Source organism: Adiantum capillus-veneris, chromosome 9 (genome assembly GCF_014529385.1).
Source record: "Adiantum capillus-veneris isolate H3 chromosome 9, ASM1452938v2, whole genome shotgun sequence".
In the NCBI taxonomy this organism is placed as follows: domain Eukaryota; kingdom Viridiplantae; phylum Streptophyta; class Polypodiopsida; order Polypodiales; family Pteridaceae; genus Adiantum; species Adiantum capillus-veneris.
This window is the reverse complement of record NC_140939.1, coordinates 41,300,058-41,322,461: the sequence shown is the minus strand read 5'-3', so window position 1 is coordinate 41,322,461 and position 22,404 is coordinate 41,300,058. Positions and strand designations below refer to the sequence as shown.

The 22,404-nt window shown below is 41.0% G+C and overlaps 1 pseudogene; it reads left to right on the top strand.

Annotated features, from left to right (window-relative positions):
• The first annotated feature begins 1 nt into the window (after nt 1).
• LOC147450395 (uncharacterized) lies at nt 2-21,574 on the top strand (annotated as a pseudogene).
• Nucleotides 21,575-22,404: the final 830 nt, after the last annotated feature.

The following is a 22,404-nucleotide window of genomic DNA, read 5'->3' as shown; positions in this document are numbered from 1 at the left end:
TATGGATAGTGCTCTAAAGGAGAGAGATTTTACACAGGAAGTGAAGGAGTGTGCACAGGCACAGATGGATTTTGTGAAGACCATGCAGGTCAAAAGAAGTATAGTTTTGTTGTCTGCACCTCTGCCAAAAGTTCCACCTGTGGATATGGGCACCTTGCCTTTGGACAAAGTTTGCAGTGCTTGTGGGTTGACGATGTACGACGACGATGCACTTGGCATGTTTTTGCTGCCCTGCAATCATGCCTTTCACATGTACTGTTTTGGCCATCTTGTTGCAAGCAAAGAAACATGCATGGAGATGGGATGCATGAAATCGATTTTGCATACCATGCGGTCTTTGGTGATCCTCAGCAGTACGAATGCCAATTTCCAAGGAGTGCAATCAAAGACCAAAGCTTCATCAATGCCCTTAAGCATGGACCATGGTATACACCCTACTGCATTTTGTAGCATTGAGCTTAAATTTATCTGTTTTTTGTGTTTCTATTATCAAGGGAACCCTGTTAATTGTAGCTACTAATACAAGACTAGTAGCTACTAGTACAATAATGGTAGCTACCACTCTCATAGTGGTAGCTGTCATGCTAATCTTGGTAGAGCTAGCTACCAATATGGCTGTGGCTACCATTCTTCCATGAGCTACTATTTCTCCCATGGAAGTCTTGCTGGTGGCAAGGTAGCTACCATTCTTCCATTAGCTACTATTCCTGCTGGTGACAAGGAAGTTCTCATTGTCAACCCTAGTAGCTACCAGTATAATAGTGGTAGCTACCATTTTTCCATGAGCTGCCATTCTGCCAAGGAAGTCTTGCAATTGACAAGGTGGCTACAAGGATTGCATTGGTAGCTGCCATTCTACCATGAGCTGCCATTCTGCCAAGGAAGTCTTGCAAGTGACAAGGTGGCTACAAGGATTGCATTGGTAGCTGTCATTCTGCCATGAGCTGCCATTCTGCCAAGGAAGTCCTGCAAGTGACAAGGTAGCTACCAGGATAACATTGGTAGCTACCATGATAGCATCTGTAGCTACCATGATGGCACGGGGCAAGGTAGCTACGAGGATAGCATTTGGTAGTACTGATAGCTTATTAGTGCTTTCCTGGTAGCTTCTATTGTCATGCTGACCCTGCATGTAACTTGAAAACTTGTTCTTAATTTCTTATTGTGCAGAACAGAATTCAAGGTGTTGGTACATGTTGAGAAGAAAGATGTTTTAGATACAGGTTGTTTCCAGGATTTTATTCTGTTAACCACCACTGTTAGATTTCTTACTACTAGGATAGTGACGGACCCAAAGCAGACCCGGAACCCCGACGGACTCTAAAACGCCGGGGGCCGAATGGTGCGCCTCGAGCCTATCACGATAAAGAGAACAGGGGGCACCACCTAGCTTTGAGTGGCTAGGGGGGGGGGGGGGGAGAGAGAGAGAGAGAGAGAGAGAGAGAGAGAGAGAGAGAGAGAGAGAGAGAGAGAGAGAGAGAGAGAGAGAGATTTGCAAATGATGAAAACCCTTGGGGGTGTGAGGGAGAGACTTATTTCTGCAGTACTTACAAATGGCACGCCGTGGTGGTAGAGAGGGAGGGAGAGGAGGTAAGGCTCTAAAAGTTCCAGATAAATACAAGGAAAATCCCCCAAGATTTGTGATCAACTCTAAAGGTTCTCTATACCAAAATTCAGGCCTTTACATAGATGCATTTACAAAAGATTAGGTAAATGGGCTCATATGGGTACAAACACTTAGTGACATGCAAGCTAAATAATGCAAAATTGGTGTCTATCTTTGGACCTTGGTGTCTCCTTTAACGCCTTTGGGTCTTTAACTCTTTAAACTCCCAACAAATACTCCAAAGCTATGGCATGCATCTCTTGTATGTACCTATGGGCACACAAATTCCCCTTGATATACCGACACTCCATCCTTGAATGCCATTAATCCTTGGAGGGAGGACTACTTTGTACTGTGCTTCATGTGGTTTGGTTCTTGAGGTTGTGGAAGAGGAAAAGGATCTTTAGTGGGAATGGGTGGCCTTTTTGGTGGTGGAAGAGGAGGTTGGGTGAGCATTTTTTGCATTGTAATGGCTTCCTTTGGTAGTATGGTGGGTGGCTTGACAAGTGGTTTAGTTCGCTTTGCCAACTTAGGCATATAGGCTTCTCTTCTCTGGGTCGCTCTCTTTTTTGATTGCTAAGCTTTATGGTGGGCCTTGCCTTTGTATCTATGATTGTATCTTGTTGAGAATCTCCATCAGTTTTTGAGTAGGTGGTGGGACTGATGGCTCACAAGATGCTAGAGTTGTTTTGATTTCATCATATCTACTCTCCTAGAATCATCTTTCTTCCAATATGGGTAGAGGGATATTTCTATAAGGCTTGGTTCATGGCTTCAAGTCAATGCATGGGTTTGGAATCATAGAAAAATGTAGTGTGATTTCATAATTACTGCAAGAAGCTCGTCTGCACCATTTCTTTTTGCATGGTGTGTAGGTGGTGTGCAGACCTCCAAGTAATGAGGAGATCCTTATTCTTTGTCTATATACAAGAATAAGGATAGTGGTCAGTGGACAGTAGGCAGCCAGACTGAAGAGTGTGCAAATGTGGTGCGTGTGTGAAGAGAGAGAGAGAGAGAGAGAGAGAGAGAGAGAGAGAGAGAGAGAGAGAGAGAGAGAGAGAGAGAGAGAGACAGAGAGAGAGAGAACACATGATGTGGGAGGAGAAACTCACCACAATGTGTGTGAGAGATCCCCTTATTCTTCTATCTAGTAAAGAATAAGGTGTGTACAAGTGATGGGTGGTTAGACGCCTTTGGCACATCCGATCGGGGTAAGAGGCAAACCACCTTTATCCCAACATACACTAGAAGAGGGCTAGACTTGGACAGAATGTCTCCAAATGTCAACCATAGAGGGTTCTCATGAGGTGGATAGTAGAGTAATTACTGGCTAGGCCTTGACGGGAGATGCGACAAGGGTTGCCATCGATGTAGGTGGAGGTGCTTTGTCTTTCGCCCTTTGGATTCCATTTCTGCCAATGACCCATGGATTTAGCCTTTGAGCCCTCTTTTAGAGAATCTTGTGTCATAAATCTAATATCTAACTTTACCAAATGATTTCCTCATATTAACTGGCCATTTAAAATGGGAAGATAAAGGGAGCACTATGTGCTTCTAACTTATCTCAATACGGGACGAAGAGGAGAGATAGTCTACCAAAAAGCAAAGTGCACTCAATTAAGGTTTTAATGGCCTTAAGGGTAATCTTAGTTAAGTCTCCAAAGGATAGTACTAGAGTCCATTGGTGGGCCTAGGACTAATGGGAAAGTCTATTGACAACTCTAAGTATTTTAGACCATCCAATATGTTCTATAAGGTTTCTATGGACCTCCAAGTGGCCAAGTTGCACCCCCCACATGCATGGGGCAAGACCTTCTTGTAGGGAGATGAGAGAGAGAACACTCACACACATTATAACTCAAATCTTTCACTTAAGGCATAAAGGAAACATGTCAGGTAACTAGCTATGTCGCCCACAAGCAAGCCTTGATTCCATTAGATAGGCAACATGAAGAACCAATGAGAATTAACAACTCCCTAGAACAACCTTTGATCTCATTGGATAGCCCACAAAGAGAACCAATAATAATACAGTATCCCATGGGTAAGCTTTGATCCCACTGGGTAGCCTACTAGGGGGACCAATGAGAGTAGATCATCCCATGAGCAAGCCTGAATCTCAGTGGATAGCCTACCTTGAGAGCCAAGGAGAATTTAGCTTTATTTAATTATAGAATTGAGCTCTCTTTTCAAATAGGGAATGAAGGACACTTGTCACAATGGTAACCCTCTTGCTCGAAATGAAGTGAGCCATTCATTGGCTAACACTACAAGGTCCAATAGCCTTCAAGCATTCCCAAGAAGGGGGGTCGATGGGTTTCTCTCTCTCTCTTGCACCTCAATGAAGTTCATCTTGACAAGGTGAAGACACCTTCTCAAGGCAAAGAGAACCACTTTCTACAAAAAGATAGGCTTTGGAGAGCAAAAGCAACAATTTTGTGCCTGGCTACCCAAAGACATGAATGAATATGTCAATTCTTAAAGGCCCAAAACCATCTCAGTTAGAAAAGAAATAAGAATCATTTACCTTGCAAGATGGTTATCTTGTCTAGGACAATAGGCCATGTGTCACTCACTCACTTTGTGAGAAAGTAATGTATGAATCTCATGCTCCTCCTTGTGCGGGACATACCCATAGAGGGATTCAATTTACTCTACGTGGAGTAGAAACATACTTCTATTGGCCTACCATGAAAGTAAACATACAAGACTATGTTTCAAAGTGTGTGATATGCCAAACGACAAAACATGATCAAGGGAAGCAACCTGGATTACTCTAGCCATTGCCAATCCTTGACTCACCATGGGAGAGCATATCCATGGATTTTATCTTTATATTGTCCAAGTCTATGGACTATAGTTGACAGGTTCAATGACGAAGCTCACTGTATACCTATCAAAAATACTATGAAGGCCCATCAAATGGAGACCCTCTTCATATCACAAATTTTCAAGTACCATGGCTTGCCTACATTGTGTGAGATAGAGATCCTTGAATGACCAATAATTTTTGGAAGGGTCTCTTTGAAAATCTAGGTACTAGATTAAATTTCTTTTCGGTCTATCACCCACTATCAAATGGACAAAGTGAAATAGCCAAGTCCAGGATACTTTATCTACTAAAAGCCTATGTTACAAAAGTAGATCAACGTTCTCAATGGGAGAAGTACCTAACTCGTACGCATACAATAACACTGTACATACTTCTACAGGAAAAACACCCTTTGAGGTTATTGAAGGAAGATCCAAAAGTCCCTTGCTACTTACAAAAATGGGAAGAACTTCGTTATTGATAAATATAGATGATATTTAAAAGAATATTTTGAAAAGATTAAAGAAGCTATATTTATCTCTCAGTAAAAACAAAAGGCTATTTCTTATAAGCATAGAAGAGCCTCGACATTCAAGCAAGATGATTGGGTCTTGCTCAAGTTCCCAAAGCTCGTCTAAGGCATGCCTTGGCCAAGAATACTACGGGACACAAAAAGTATTATGCTAAACAAGCAATATGATACTATGGTCTCTTTCAAATTCTTAAGCCAATCAATGAGATGGCTTATCAATTGAAGTTTCCCAATCATTGGCTCATTCATGATGCCTTCCATGTGAGCTTACTTAAGCCTTACAAACGAGAGCCACCTCAAGAAGCCATCAATGAAGATCCTCCAAAACTTGAAGGTCAAGAAGAGGTACTCCAACCTAAGTCTATCCTACGACACATGAAGACAAAGTCTTGAAGATGGTAAGATTATCCGACGATATCTACTAAATTTAATAATTATCCTTTTGAAGATGCTAGATGGATTCAAGGAATCCAGCTTAATGGTAGTATGCACCTTGTCAAGACTTAAAATGACTCACTTGAGTAAGCACATGTAAATGTATATAATGTATAAAGTTTTTGTCTTATATGACAATTTATTTTATTGCGTACAAATTTTAAATTATGCATTCTTATGATCACATTTGTGGTGACTACGTCTCTCAAGCACCAAGTAGAACTTGTCAATCTACTTCGGAGTATTGATATGGACTATAGAGTAGACATGCTTGTGGTAGCTAAGTCTCCCAAGCACCAAATGGACTAGTCATTTATTTTGGAAAGTTTTCGCTGAGGTAAAAAGGGATCCTCTAGCCATTAGGAAACCATGGACTAGTCATCCATTTTGGAAAGATGTCACTTGGTAAAAAGGGATCCTACCTCTAGGAAACCATGGACTAATGACTAGGATTTATCTTTCATACCTCATAGGCGAGGACAACTATGATTTGAAGGGCAAGGTAATGCCATAAAATCTAATATCTAACTTTCCCAAATGATTTTGTCATATTAAACTGACCATTAAATTGGGAACTTAAAGGGAGCAAGAGTTAGGATATTAATATGTGCTACTAACTTATCTCAATAGAGGACCGAGAGGAGAGATAGTCTACCAAGAAGCAAAGTGCACTCAATGAAGGTTTTAATGGACTTAGGGTAAGCTTAGTGAAATCTCCAAAGGATAGTACTAGAGTCCATTGGGCCTAGGACTAATGGGAAAGTCTCTTGCCACCTCTAAGTAGTTTAGACCATCCAATATGTTCTCTAAGGTTTCTATGGGGCGAGCCCTTCTTGTAGAGAGATGAGAGAGAGAACACTCACAAAAATTATAACTCAATTCTTTCACTTAAGGCATAAAGGACACATATCAAGTAGCTAGCTATGTCGCTTACAAGCAAGCCTGAATCCCATTAGATAGCCATCATGCAAAACCAATGAGAGTTAAGAATTACCTAGAACAACCTTTGATCTCAATGGATAGACCACACAGAGAACCAATAATAATAGAGTATCCCATGGGTAAACTTTGATCCCATTGGGTAACCTACTAGGGGCACCAATGAGAGTAGATTGTCCCATGACCAAGCCTCTATCTCATTGGATAGCTTACCTTGAGAGCCAAGAAGAACTCGATTCTTTGCTCTATCTGTGGATTTATCCTCTAAAGAATCACTTCTCCTTTATTGTTGTATTCCACCATAAGTGTGTATAGACCTAGATAGGTACTACCACATTTGGAAAAAAATTAGCCTTATTAAAAATCTTCCTCATGTTCTTCATGCAAGGAAGAGAGTACCTTGGCACTCTCCATTGATTGAGCTCCTTTGCTAGAGGGTTTTGGGGGGCTTCTATTTGGGATTGTACCACAGTGGGGTCAGAGATGCTTCTTCTTGTACAAAGGGTGGATTTTGGTGAGTTTTTTTCTCCTCCTATGAGTACTTGGATCGGATTACTTTTTGAGAGTGAGAGACAGAAGAGGATTCAATGGTGCTACACCCCCAGTGATAGCCATTTCATGAATCTTTCTTCAAGTGATCTTCAATCTCTTCGTACGGCCCTTGTTTCTGTACCTTTGAATTTTGTGACTCATTGGCCTCCTTGTCTTGAGATGCCAAGCTCAACATATACTGCTCTTGGATGACTATCACTAATAGTCATCATCACTAGCACCCTTGGTGGATACACATATCTTTGCCAGTGATAGTACACCTATATGTATCAACTTGTTCTACCCGATGGAGTGATGGCACACTTATCCATCTAGCTCACTCTCTAGTGGTTCACACTAGACCATTGCACTAGTTTTATTTTATGTTATAATTTTTCTTTTATGGATTATTATAGACTTATTACCTTGAGTTAGTAAAGAAGAATTAGACGCAAGTTTTGCCTCCCTCTATGTGTGTGTGTGTGTGTGTGTGTGTGTGTGTGTACTACCAAGAGCTCAAGATCTCTCCTTCTCTATCTCTTAACATGGTATCAAAGGCTGGTTGTGTCCGAGGAGCTCGGAGTAGCAAGCAAGAGAAGCAGAAGAAGCGATATCTAAAGAAACATCCTATCTGGCTGAACTACCCCAAACTCTCTCTACCAAAAGCGAAGGCCAGTGAAGATTATATGATGAAGACCTTTATAGATGCAATTGAAGTCTTCAAGAGGATACCGGATCTAGCTTGCATAATGTTTATCAAGATAGCAAAGATGCTACTAACTTGCATGCAGACACTCCATCAAGCTTAATAGATAGATGCTCCCCATGGATGTCCTTTGTTGTTGGACCGATTCACTGCTTGCAGTTGTTAGCAAAGTGTGAACTAGACCAACAAACAAAATTTCAACCAAGGATGGAGCTTGACCCATATGCGCATGGAAATAAATAGATGGGTGTCAATCATCTTCTCAACCTTCTAAGGACAATCACTAACAAGGAAAACCAACTCAAGGCGCACTATGTATGTGCATAAGCTATCATATCTACAATGGATACTGTAATGGAAATGGCCTATAAACCTTGAGAGTAGAAGAATTAAGAGAATTAGAGTGAGCATTTTTGTGAGATTACTTTGAGAACATAGAGGGTGAACTTAATTGATGGTAGCAACATAAACATAGTACTTAACTAACTTGGCATGAACAATACTTTTCCAAGGGAGAGAGTATTAGAGAACATGACAATAGTTGATTACTTGGAGCCGGTCCCCCCTCCAAAATCCGTTTGTATTATAGATTCTCCTATCAAGAGAGACTTGATACAATACAATCTTTGTGTTCCTTGTGCCATAGGTGATGCAATTAAGATGGAAAGATTCACGCATCAAAGCATAACATAAACTTTGCAAAAAGTAGTAACTATCCCAAGCCTTAGTCCCAAGACCTCAAACACCTTCGAAGTGGAGAGAGCTAGCGGGGAATGAGGGTAGGGAAGAGGAAGAAAAATCATCCATAGGAGAAAGAAATGGTTACTCACTTATCATCAATCTTCTTGATTAGCATAGCATAATAGCATAGTAATGAAGATGAAGAAGATGGTAAGCTTAAGCATTGAAGCATGGTTCTTGGTTGGATTTGCATTCCATAGCCAAGAGTGTTGGTGTAGGCTCTCCACTTCTCAACAAGCTTGGAGAAGGAGATGGAGCTCTTTCAATTTGCACTTCACACCATGAGAGTGTATGTGTGTGTGTGTGAGGGGGGGGGGGGGGGGGGGGGGGAGAGTATACCCCCACTTATGCTTGGTCCACACCCCCCCCCCCTCTCTGTCTCTCTCTTATATTATTTAATTATATCATTTGGACACGTGTCCTCTTTTTTCTCTTTGTGAGAAAGAAATTAATTATATATTTTTATGCATCTAAAGTCTCATTGGACCCCTTTAAAGCATATCCAATAGGATTCAAGCACATCATGAGGGCCACATGGGGAGGATCTTGACATGTGTCTTTTATGCTTCTTAAGATATCATGTTTGAATTGAACACTTCAAGAACCTTAGTCATTTAAGCATGAAAATAGCTGATGCCTCTTGGGGATCATGTTTGAATTGAACACTTCAAGAACCTTAGTCATTTAAGCATGAGAATCACCTCAAGCTTGGGCAAGGTTCCCAAAAACACCTTGAGCACCTTAGTTAGCAAGCACGACAAGCACGAAAAGGACCATAGTACCTTTTTTGCTAGTTTAGCATAATACTTTTGATGGCCCGAAGGATTTTTGCCCGTTGTTTTCCTCAATCGAGCCTTGGGAAACTTAAGTAAGACCCAAACATTTTCTTTGAAAGTTAAGGTCCTTTTGTGCTTATCAGCAACAATTTTTTTCCTTTTTTGAGAGATGGATATACCCTCATTAACCTTTTGAAAAGATTCTTGTAGGTCACGGCTATACTCATCAGCAACAAAGATCTTCCCGTGTATTTTAAGTAGCAAGAGACTTTTCGGTCTTCCCTCTATGATCTCAAAAGGTTCTTTTCCTGTAGTAGTATGGACAATATTATTGTACGCATACTCTACAAGGGGTAAGTAATTCTCCCATTGTGATCGTTGATCTACTTCTATAATATAAGTCTAGTAGATCGAGTATCATAAGATTGGCTATCTCACTTTGGCCATCCGTTTGTGGGTGATAGGCCCAAGAGAAATTCAATCTTGTACCTAGATTTTCAAAGAAACCTTTCCAAAAATTATTGGTCATTCTAGGATCTCTATTTGACACGATGGATGTTGGTAATCCATGGTGTTTGAAAATCTGAGATATGAAGAGGGTTGCCATTTGGTGTGCCTTAATAGTCTTTTTGAAAGGAATAAAGTGTGCTTGCTTGCTAAACCTGTCGACTATTGTCCCCGCAATCCCATGGATAGACTTGGGTAATCCAAAGATTACATCCATGGATATACTCTCCCATGGTGAATTAGGGATTGGAAATGCTGGAGTAATCCAGGTTTCTTCCCTCTGTCATACTTAGTATTTTGGCATACACACATTTTGAAACATACTCTTGTATGTCCACTTTCATGGTAGGCCAATAGAAGTACGTCTCTACTCCTCGAAGAGTAGGTTGAATTCCTCTATGCCCCGCATAGGGAGGAGCATGGGATTCATACATGATTTTCTCACGAATGGAGTGGGTAACACATAGCCTATTTCCATGGAGAAGATAACCATACTGCAAGGTCAATGGTTTCTCTTTCTTCCCCAAAGCAAGGGCTAACATTACATCTTTAAAGTCAGGGGCAGTAGCATACTCATCTATCATAGAAGATAGATCATTGTGAGTCGCTATAGACGTCGCATTGACTTTTGGTCATCGTGAAAGTGCATCGGCCACTTGATTGTGCTTACCAGCAATGTGAGCAATATGAAAATAAAAATTTCCCACCTCACTTGTTTGTCGGAAAGCTTGGTTTGCATCATGAAGTACTTGAGACTTTGTGGTCTGTTCGTAAAATGAATTGAGTCCCCAATAAATAGTGCTTCCATGTGTCTAGGGCATGTAGAATAGCTAAAATATCTTTCTCATAAATTCCCAAGACCTGTTCATCCGTATTGAGCCTTTGGCTCTCATATAGATGGCATGACCTTCTTGAAGAAAGATTGCACCAAGGCAATCACTACAAGCATCACATTGGACCGCAAATGGATTTGAGAGATCCGGAAGCATGAGCACTAGTTGAGAGGTAAGATTCTCTTTGATCTTGACAAAAACATTTTGCTTAGTAGCAGTCCATGAATACTTAACATTCTTCTTTGTTAATTCATGTAATGGTCCTGCTACTTGAGAAAATGTTGCTATGAAGCGTCTTTAGTATGCACACATACCAATAAAGCTTCTTAGCTCATGTAGATTCCTTGGATTAGGCCATGTTTTTATTACCTCTTACTTTGATGGATCCATACGGATACCATCTTGAGAGATAATATGACCTAAGTATTGAATCTCTTGAAGGAAAAATTCAATTTTCTTTTGGTTGAGAAAAAGATTATTCTTCCTCATTGCTTGAAAAATCACTTGGAGATGTTGTTTGTGTTCCTCCAAGGACTTGGAGTAGATGATGATATCATCAAAGAAAACTCCAGTGAACTTGCAGTAGTGTCTAAATATTTTCACCTATGACGGACCAATGCCAGGAAGAAGCACCTCCCTAAATCAATTGAATGATTCCAAGTTCACTGTGATCTTCTTGGAAGGAACAAACTTGAGGGGAGCCCTAGTTTATTATGACTATCAAGGATGCAAGTGTATTTGTATTGAAGAAAGGCTGACTCAGAGACTGGAGATAATTCGAGTCTATGATGATGGAGATAGATTCCGAGATGAAAAGAGGAACCACTATCTGATAGTTAGTAACCCTGAAGATTACAATAGATATGGAGATAACGTGGCGAAGGGGAAAATGGTTTCAGAAACTCAAGAACCACCTCCAAACATTGATCGACCTGGAGCTATTTTTATGTATGATAAGAAAACAACTAGGTTTCAACTTATAAGGAGAATGTGGGAATTTATAAGCATGAGAGCGAGGGAATAGTCTCTTACTTTCATTGCAAAGAACCATACCCAAACGAGTTAAGCAAAGACAAGGTTCTCTACTTATTCTGTTATGAAATTGCTATGGGGAAGGATATCGTTTTTGTTGATAGGTACGGGCGAGAATATCAACGTATTCTCCTAGAGGAGGTAGAAAAGGCAACAGTTCCAGGAGCATCAACATATGCCCCCGATGAAGTGCCAAGAGCCACCTACACCCCTAGCAAGTCGACAAATCCCTTTTCAGAGGAGTATGACGAAACTTCACATTCTACCCGACCGCAGATATTCAACAACCAAAATGAACCATCAACCCAGCCATCTTTGCAGGCATGGATTCAACAGAGTGCAACATTAGAGCAAGACCAAAACCGAGATGGTTGTCAAGCTGCACGAGGGCTAAGGAATTTACAAGAATGGAAGACCACCCATAGAACAAGCTCGAAGAGATGAACCATATCTTGCAAGAACTGTTAGAAATTATGGCTTAGGAGCACCATTGGGAGAGGAACCAACCTACTACAGAAGACCAGAGGAGATATATAGATTGGGATGAGGAGATCCAATGATGAGATTTGTAGACCATCGTAGAATTAGACCTTCTCAAGTGCAAAAATGGGTAAACAAGAAATACACGGGAAACAAAGATCCGAGAGATCATGTAGCAGCCTTTGTGCGTGTAATTAGAGCTGAAGAGGTGTTAAACTTTCCTACCCAATTGGCAGGGTTTGGACTAACCCTAGAGGATGACGCTGCTACTTGGTTTGACTCTGTGGAGCGTAGAGACTTTGAGTCTATGGAGGAGGTGTTTGACGAGTTCATCGAGGAATTCTCGCAAAGGGGGATAGCTCATAATACAGTCTCACAAATCCATAAATTCAAATAGAAAGACGGGAAATCTGTTCGAAAGGCAGCCATATGACTAAAAAGATATGTTAAGTTCTGTCTTGTGGAAGAACTGCCAACTTAGTCTAGACTTATGCTTATATTTATCCAAGGACTAAGGAATGCAGATCTCCAGAAGGACTTACATATGAAGAGGAGCACGGCGTGGAATGAGTTAACTAAGGATGATCTTTACCTTGTGGACAATTGTGCGGTCTACAAAGAGGGTGAGTTCAAGGATCTTGACGATGATTCATCCTCACAACAAAGTGGAAGCAAGTCTTCTAAGACAACACAGAAAGGAGAAGTAGCTGCAAATCAGGAGTAGCTTGTAGAGGAAGTGCTAAAAAAGATTAACTTGTATGCCAGACCCCAGCAAACAGCCCAAGTGGTGTGCTATAGAATAAAAATGGACAAACCATGGGATGGAGGAATGTTATTATAACAAGGGATATGTGAGAGAGAGACCTTATGCTCCCCAAGCTCAGGTAGCATGTCCGTAGATTCAACCGATGCCTAGGTATCAAGCAGGCAATCTACCAGGACCTGTAGGTGTAGAAAGACCACAACCAGTGTTGGGGCAACAACCACCCCTACCAGGATTACGACCAGTCGGCATAAGATACACACCAACCGTAACCGAATCAGAAGAGAAGGCTTTGGTACCTATGCATGCATATTATGAAGATCCGAATGGATATGCTTCAAATACTGCCTATTATCCACCGAAAGAACCCTCAACACTAGAACCATGGAGCATTGTAGGAAATACAGGACCACCAACTACTGCATAGGCAGGAGAAGGAAGATATAGCTTGAATGAACGAACATTGTTGTTCATAGCCAACGGAGGCATGGGCGGACAGAGACATGCATACCAATAAAGAGGAGCTCAAGGAGCACCTCAAGAGCCTAAAGGACCCTGCTACAAGTGTGGTGGAGACCATTGGCTAAGAGACTGTCCTCATGATGAAATCATTAGAGTCAACTCATATTGCACCAAATGTGAAGTTACTCATTTGATTCCTGATTGCCATAAGAACCCGAGCAAAGGAGCAAAAACTACCTTGAACATGCTGGAAGCAGTGCCTTCCAGCGGAGGGTCAAAAAACGAGACAATAATACCTATTCAAGCAGTGACGCGAGCCCAAGCTCAAAGAATGACGAACGAACCCATAATTGAAGAGCCAAAAACCGATGCCCCAAGTTCAAAAATGAAAAATTAGAGAAGCACTTGGAAAGCTAGAAAGACGTGTATGAAAGCCAGGAAAGAACGAGAGCAAACGGCTCTATCCGAGGAGTTAAAACACACAAAAGATAGATTAGAGCGGTTAGAGGATCTAGCTAGCCTAAGCTCACACACTGCGACAACCATAGCACCCAAGGAAATAGTAGAACCCAATAGTGCAGGATCATGCGGATGAGTACTGACGGACAAGGTAAATGATCAGTTAGATGCAATCTTAAAAGCTTACGAAGCCAGACTAAAAAAGAACCAAACCCAAGAGCAAAGATGGATGACTTATCCATATGCTAAAATAGAAAAACAGAGGTTGAAAATGTGTAAAAGGATGATTGAAAGAGATCAATCCTTGATAGAAAACCCGCTTGGTAAACCTGCAAATCGGCATGAAGTACCAGCCCAACCCCTATCAAACCAACTTTAAAGGAACAAGTACAAACGAAGGAAAGACTCACGAATGCCTATGAGTCTAGGGGAGAGCCTATCATAGTACCAAATACGACAGATGAGGCAAGTGACGGGTTCCAGTCTAAAGCATTGGTAGAAATGGGGTTCAAAGGGAAGGAACGCGAGAGGAAATAAAACAAGTACGGAAAGCCAAAACAGAAACAAAATCACAAAAATCTCAAAAATCAAAACAAGAAACAACAAAAGACCCAAAGTGGACCAAAAACAAGAATACCAAGAATTAAAACGGTCTTTACGAGAGGTATGGACTACTGAGGGAGATAGTGATGGTAAGGGGGAGTCAGAAGAAGGAAACATGAATGTACCATCACATTATCGGAAATTCACCATCCAGGACAAAAAAATCATAATGACACCACCAGTCAGGGAAAGAATAAACCAGGAATCTTACGATGGACCAAAAAATGCAAAAAGGATAAACCTCGTTGAACCAGGTGAGAAGCCTCAGCCGGTCTATATAGCAACTGATTTAGAGCTTGAAGAAGAAGAACTTCCAACACAACTTCTCAAGAAGTATAAAGGTGTGTTTGCATGGTCCTACAAAGACCTCAAAGGAGTTGATCCATTGATATATCAACATACAATTCCTTTGAAATCAGATGCCAAACCTAGCAAACAGAGTCCTTATACATATAATGACACATTTGCTAAACAAAACAAAGAAGAGATTGACAAGCTGATGGATGCTGAATTCATCTATGAAATCAAACATACAGATTGGGTGTCATCCATTGTGGTAGTCCCCAAAATGAATGGAAAACTGCGAGTGTGTGTAAACCTCAAAAAGATAAATGCAGCCACCATAAGGGATAATTATCCCTTGCCGATCACAGAACATGTACTTGAGATGGTGGCCGGGAAACGAGCTTATTCCTTTCTAGATGGGTTTTCAAGATACAACCAACTGGCAATTTCAATAGAGGATCAACACAAAACAGCATTTGCCACAGAATGGGGAATCTATGCGCATAGAGTTATGCCTTTTGGCTTAACTAATGTCCCAGCTACCTTTCAAAGGTTAATGATGCATGCGTTCAAAGAATACATGAGATGATTCTTAAAAATATACATGGATGATCTATGTGTACACTCTCTTCTACGAGAGGAACATATTGACCATTTGCAAAAGGTATTTGAAAAATATAGAACATATCGAATCTGTCTTAACCCGAAAAAGTGCATTTTTATGGTTAGGCAAGGCCGCATCTTAGGACACATTGTCTCAAGAAATAGCATAACCACTGACCTAGACAAAATCAAAGTCATCGTAGACCTGCCCAGGCCTACTAATGCGAAACAAGTGCAATCCTTCATGGGACACTGCGGGATATTATCGAAGATTCATATATATGTATGCAATCATCGCACAACCTTTGTATCGTTTGTTAGTCAGTTTTGACTGGACTGAGGAGTGTGAAACTTCATTCCAAAAGATGAAGGAAAACCTTGTATCAGCACCTGAACTTAAAGAGCCGGATTTGGAAAAGATATTCCATGTTCACATTGATTGCATCTGCATATGCAATCAGGATATTTCTGGCTCAACGTGGAGACGGAATAATGGATTTTCCAGTTTGTTATCCAAGCCGACAGTTAAATAGTGCGGAAAAGAACTACACAACCACCAAAAGAGAGGGGTTAGGAATGACTTATGCTGTAAAGAAATTTCGGCATTATTTGCTCGCAAACAAATTTGTGTTCTTCACAGATCATCAAGCTCTTTTGTATTTGGTGAATAAACCATGCAATACTGGGAGAATTGTACACTGGTTTATTATATTGCTAGAGTTTGATTTCACAGTGGTGGTCAAAAAGGGTAAAACTCACCGATCATCTTTCAAGGCTACACAATGGGGAAGCTCCTGAAGGAGTAGATGATGACATACCAGATGCTTATCTTTTCAATATTGAAATGATACCCAAATGGTCTCAAGAAATTGTTAGCATTCTTTCCTTTGGAGGTAGGTTTGATAACACGGAAGACAGATCCAAACAACAAGCAATTCGACAAACCAAAAACTTCCAGTTGATTGCAGGATGGCTGTATCATCTAGGCTTGGACCAAATTCTACGACTATGTATAGATCCGGAGGATTTTGAGTGTTATCTTGAAGAAGCCCATGTCCAGGATTGTGTATTTCATTGTTCAACAGTGAAAACACACCAGAGACTAAAACAGTTAGGGGTTTATTGGCCAACTATGTTCGCAGACACACATGCTTATGTTAACAGTTGTACTATTTGTAGTGCCAAACGACCAGTGGATCATGCAACATTGTTTCAGGTAAACATTGCACCTGCATGGAGTCAATATATCATTGATTTCTTAACCACAAGGCCGTTTCCTGAAAACATAACAAGAGCACGGAAAAGGGCTATAGAGCTGGAGGCTAGTGACTTTCACTTAATTGGAAACCAACTCTATAAGCAAGGAAAGGAAAATCAAATTAGAATCTGTGCAAGTGAAAGTGAATACCTGCTGATTCTAGAGCACGCACATGGAGGCATAAGTGGAGGCCATTTTTCAAGCGATAAGACGAAAAAAATTGTCTTAACCACCGTAGGAATATGGTGGCCTACATTGCATATGGATGCTGACGAGTTTGTAAAGCGTTGTGATGCATGCCAGCGCACCAAGGTGCCAATAAAGGGATGAGATGCCACTACGGCCAATGATGGGAGCAAAGGCATTTGCAAAATGGGGCATTGATTTTGTGGGACCTATTTCACCCCCTGCATATCGCACCCATACCCAATATATCATTGTGGCTACGGACTATCTCACGAAATGGGCGGAAGCCAAGGCAACACAAAAAGCAGATGCACGAACCACTGCACAATTTTTGTATGAGAATGTCTTTGTACAATACGGATTACCAATAGAAATTGTCAGTGATCGAGGAACACATTTTCTTAATGAAGTCATTGAATATCTGCTAGAGGAATTCATGGTCATACATAGAAAATCTGCTCCATATCATCCACAAGCAAATGGACAAGCTGAGGCCACAAATAAAACACTATACACGGTTCTCACTAAAATTGTATTAGAGTCAAGAATAGCTTGGGATTAGCAGCTACACTCAACACTATGGGCATACAAGGTAGCTTACAAAACATCCATAGGAACGAAACGGTACAACATGGTGTTTGGCCTAAATGCTATATTACCCATAGAGTTTTCAATCCCAACTCTACGAGTAGCGAGACGCTTAGAATGGACAGGACATGAGCTCTCTTCAAGAATAGATGATCTTGAAAAGATAGATGAACTTCGCTTGAGAGCTGTAGCTTCGATCTATGCTAAAAAGAGAAGACAAAAAGAGTGTTTTGACAAGCATGTGCGAACGAAAGAGTTCAAAATAGGTGATTATGTACTTGTTTATACATTGAAGCAACATGCCAAGAAACTTAAAAAGCGAGGGATGGGACCCTTTGTGATTAGTGACCTATCACAAAGAGGAGCTGTGAAGCTTGCTACATTAGCTGGTGAAGAAATGACAAATTGGATTAGTGGGTGTCGATTGAAGAAATATCATTTACCGCTAACACAGGATATGCTTCAACAAATCCATCATGAAAAACAACGGATGAAGGAGAAACAGAGGGTAAGAGAAGAAGCTCAAGAAGAAGCAAAAGAACGCATTGCAAAAAGAAGGCTTCTACGACAACAACACCATACTGGAACACCGTTGTGAATCAATGCCATTCGACTAACGAATTTTGATGAAGACACAGTGGAGCCAATATTTGCACTCAAAGTGGGTAGCAATCAAGTTGAATCGACGGTATTGCTTGATTTTGGAGCTCAAGCAAATTTGATCTCTTACAGATTATACAAACAGCTCAAGCCCATAGGTCAACTTCATCCTACTCCACAAGTGCTGGAAAGTAGTACATCATATTCGTTGAAAACATTGGGATGGACTATATTGCATGTGAAAATACATCAATATATTTACCCACACAAGTTTTATGTGGTCGAGAATGAAAGCACACAACATCCCATGTTGTTGGGACAACCTTGGCAAAAAGAGTACAATGTGCAGATAGATTGGAGTGCAAATGCAATCAAAATTCAGCATGCACAAGAACAACAGGTGGTAGCCTTTGCTCAGCAACCCCGAAAGAATCAGCTGCCAGCAATGCAATCACTGGATAAAAAGCCAAAAGGAAGGGTTCCACTAAAGAACAACAAGATACCGACGGCTAACAAACAGAGAACTCCCAACCATGTTCACTACAGGCATAAGAAGTCACCAACAGCATTGAAAACATCAAGGTTACCAACACACGAAAAACAAGTATGGGTGCGGAAGGATAGAAATGACATGGCAGAAAAACCACAATACAACGGAAGAATTCAACCGAAGCAGATAGTTCAACCAAAAACCAAGGGAATAAAACAGATATGGATCCCAAAGAAAATGCTCAGCAACAACTCAAATGCGACTCGCATTTGGATTCCGAAACCAAAGCAAAAGGAACTCCCTTCAGTACAAGCAACATCGAAAGGCAAACAACTGCATATGAAACCAACAAACCGACTTATGTGGATGCGAATCAGCAACAAAACAATGACAACCGCGGAAGGAGACATAAACCTACAGAAACCGACAAGGCAAAGCTACAAATGGAAAGAAAAAAAAACAAGGTCTATGGCCGATTCCGCCACCAAATTCTCTCCAAGGAGACAACTATGGCCATATCAATAGTAGCAACAAAGCAAGCAACTTTTGCAAGAAAGATAATCAGACAAAGAGCGGTGGAGTTACAACTTTTACTTACAAAGAAACTCCGCCCACCAAATCTACAACAAACAGGAAACCTCGACGGCGAATGCCAATAAGCATCTTGCTTATACCCTTCTCTTGCACAACATTAATATTTACATGCATTGACCGAGTATGCATTATATAGGGCCACATTACATGGCCAAGCATTAGCACAAATTTTTTCAACCCCTGCACGACACATACTCCTTGTCGTCCGGGAGGACTCCAGCTAGGAGGGGGGGAGGCATTCTCAAATGCGGACCCAATGGCAGAAAGAGCAAAAAAGGGCATGTTTTTCAACTATTTTCAAGGGTTGTTGTTTGATTGCAAAATTTTTTGGACTAACCCAAGTACATATGCCCTTATACAGCATGAATCTACAGGTATATGGCGCCAAACGCCAAATCAAACCCCTAGGTGTGTGTATATAAGTAAAAAAACCATTTTTCGAGCAAAATATTGGTAAAACGGAGAAATCCGGCCATAAAAATTGCATGTAAGTGTATATAATGTTTTGTGATGATGTTTTTGATTTATTATGATTTTTGGAGATTTTTTGGGTTTGATTTGCTATTTTCCTTTTAATTTTGCTAATTTTCGGCAGAAAGACTTCAAAAATACAAAAAGCAGGTGAAAAATGTTCGTAATGAAAAACAAAAAATATGGGGATGATCAGTGAATATAGGACAACCTATGGTACAATGGGGGTGCAATTATGTGAATGAAGCGGAAAGCGTGATTTGGCCAGATTTTGACCGAAATGTCAAATTTCTCGGAAATTGGGCAAATGGAGTCCAAATAAATTTTTTTTTGAGCCTAAACCCCATCTTGCAAGAAGTTGGGAGCACATGTCAATTTTCATGAAAAGTGGTTCGGGGACCCCCATTATAAGAAATTTTCACTTCATTTTAAGCTCATTTCCACTATTGACCTTTGAGAGAGAGCTCCTGCCACCTAGAGCGAACGGAACTTCCAGCAGCTTCTACGACGCGCACGACTACCTGACGGGCTTCAAACATGAGAGTTAGGCTCACCACCTTGAGCTTTTCGCGCATGTTTGTCGGTTTTGTCGCGAAAACTAGCATAGGGTTCACACAAAAAGCGGGCAGTAGAGACCTACAAGTAGAAGTGGCCACCTAACGGCTAACCCAAAAGCAATGAGACTTCATCGGCAGCTTACCCTAGCATAGGAGACCAGTCTTGGATGCCCAAAGGCAGTAGAAAACCATCGAAAAAAACCCTAATTCCTAGAGCCCCGCAAGCGGCCACCAAATGGGAAATCGGCGGAGAGGCGCCAAAATGCTACCAAAATTCATGGGTAGGAGCATCGTGACATGCTTGAAAAGTCTATATAGCCCACATGACCAAAAGGTGACCCGAAGTGGCACTAAACTTCAGAAACGGCATCAGATACACAAAGCGTCAAATAGCTCTCACGGCCAAACCACATGTCCGTTTGCCACCAAACTTCACGAGTGGCTTTCCTAGACCATCAACAACCAAGTCCTATGGTGGTAGACCACCACAAGTCATCGAAGACATGTAAACACAACCACGGGTGCTTTTAGAGTGACAAATTGCCAAACGGAGCTTCGGTGAAGCCAAAGTCAACAAAAACGATACGGCAAGGACCCCAAGGGATCGGGAAGCTATGGAGACCAACATCATTTATTGTGCTGTCTGTGAAGCACACCATTGTTCCTCACATTCGTTCAGAAAAATATGTAAAACAAGCTTGCAATATTCTAGCAGGTGTTTATGCAAGCCACAATGAGGCTAAAATTTCTTTGTTGTGTAAAGAGCTGGAGTCAAAGATTATGCATGAGGAAGATGATATGGACACTTTCCTTGCACGATGTATGGTCAAAAGTCAAGCTTTGCTGCATTCTTTTTGGCTTGAGGCCATCATGTGTGCCACTTATGTACTTAACAGGTGTCCTATGAAAGCTTTGCAGTCTATTACTCCATATAAAGCATGGCATGATAGAAAGCCTTCTGTTGAACACGTGTATGTTTTTGGCTGTTTGGCATATGCTTTGATGCCACAAACACAGCGGATAAAATTGGATGATAAGGTTGTCAAATGTATTTTTGTTGGTTATAGTGCTGAAAGCAAAGGTTACAGGTTGTATCATCCGCAAACTAAATGTATTCTGGTTTCACGGGATGTAGTGTTTGTGGAAGATTCTATTCAGCCCTTGCTATCATGTACTAGAGACAGTAATGTAAGCTCACAGGACATTTATGACACTTTGTTGCCTCTTTTCAATGCTAGAAATACAAATGTAATTTCCAATGAGACAAATGTACAGCCTATGGAGGTTTTTGAAAATGTTACAGATCAGCCTATTACTGATGCAGATGTACATCATGTACTTGATGAGGAAAGGGCTGAAAATGAGTAGGCTAGAGGTATGCCAAAATGGCTGGTGCACACTTTGTGTGACAGTAAATTGGATGCACATTTGTCTAGTCGTACTCGTTCAGGCTCTTGCCATGCATCTTATGCATCAGATTGTTATGCTTTGGCTGTGCCTAGCTTACATGATGCTGAGGAGCCTCTATCGTTTGATGAAGTAGAGAATTCAAAAAATTGGATGGCTTCCATGCAATCAGAATATGATGCACTTATAGAAAATGACACATGGAATTTATGTGATTTTCCTCCTGGCAAAAAAGCCATTGGTACGAAGTGGGGTTACAAGTTGAAACGCAAGCCGGATGGTAATATCCATCGCCATAAGGCTCGACTTGTTGCCTAGGGTTATGCACAACAAAAAGGCATAGATTATGAAGAGACTTTTGCTCGCACTTGTCGTATTTCTACTGTGCATTTTCTATGTGCATTGGCAGCTTATTTTGGTTGGGATGTACATCAATCAGACATTGTTACTCCTTTCTTGAATGGTGACATATTTGAGGAAGTTTCTGTAACGCAGCCCCGCGGTTTTGTCATAGAAGGACAAGAGGACAAAGTGTGCAAATGTAAGAAGGCTTTCCATGGGTTGAAGCAATCTCCTTGTGCTTGGTATGAGAAAGCTGACACTTATTTGGTCAAATGAGGCTTTTGTAACACTCAAACAGAAAGCACATTGTATGTAAAGCGTGGGGATGATGTACTTCTCATTGTGGTTCTTTATGTCGATGATTTGCTGATCACTGGACCAAATGAGAGACATATTGCTGAATTTAAGGCTGATTTGAATGCTACTTTCAAGATGAAAGATTTGGGGCTGTTGCATCATTACTTGGGTATACAGTTTAAGCAGTGTGATGGTGGTATTGCCTTGTGTCAAAAAAGTTACATAGAGATATTGCTATGTAAGTTTGGACTTGAGGATTGCAAACCTATTGTCACTCCCATGGAAACAGGTTTGAAATTGAGTCTACATGATGCTGGCAATTCTGCTGTTGTCACTCTTTACCAAACTGCTGTTGGTTGCCTCATTTATGTATGCAACATGAGGCCAGATATTCAGTTTGCAGTCTCACAGGTCAGAAGATTTATGCATAGCCCAGGGTCTAAGCATTGGCAGGCTGTCAAGAGGATTTTCCGCTACCTTAGTGGCACTTTACATCTTGGCTTGTTTTA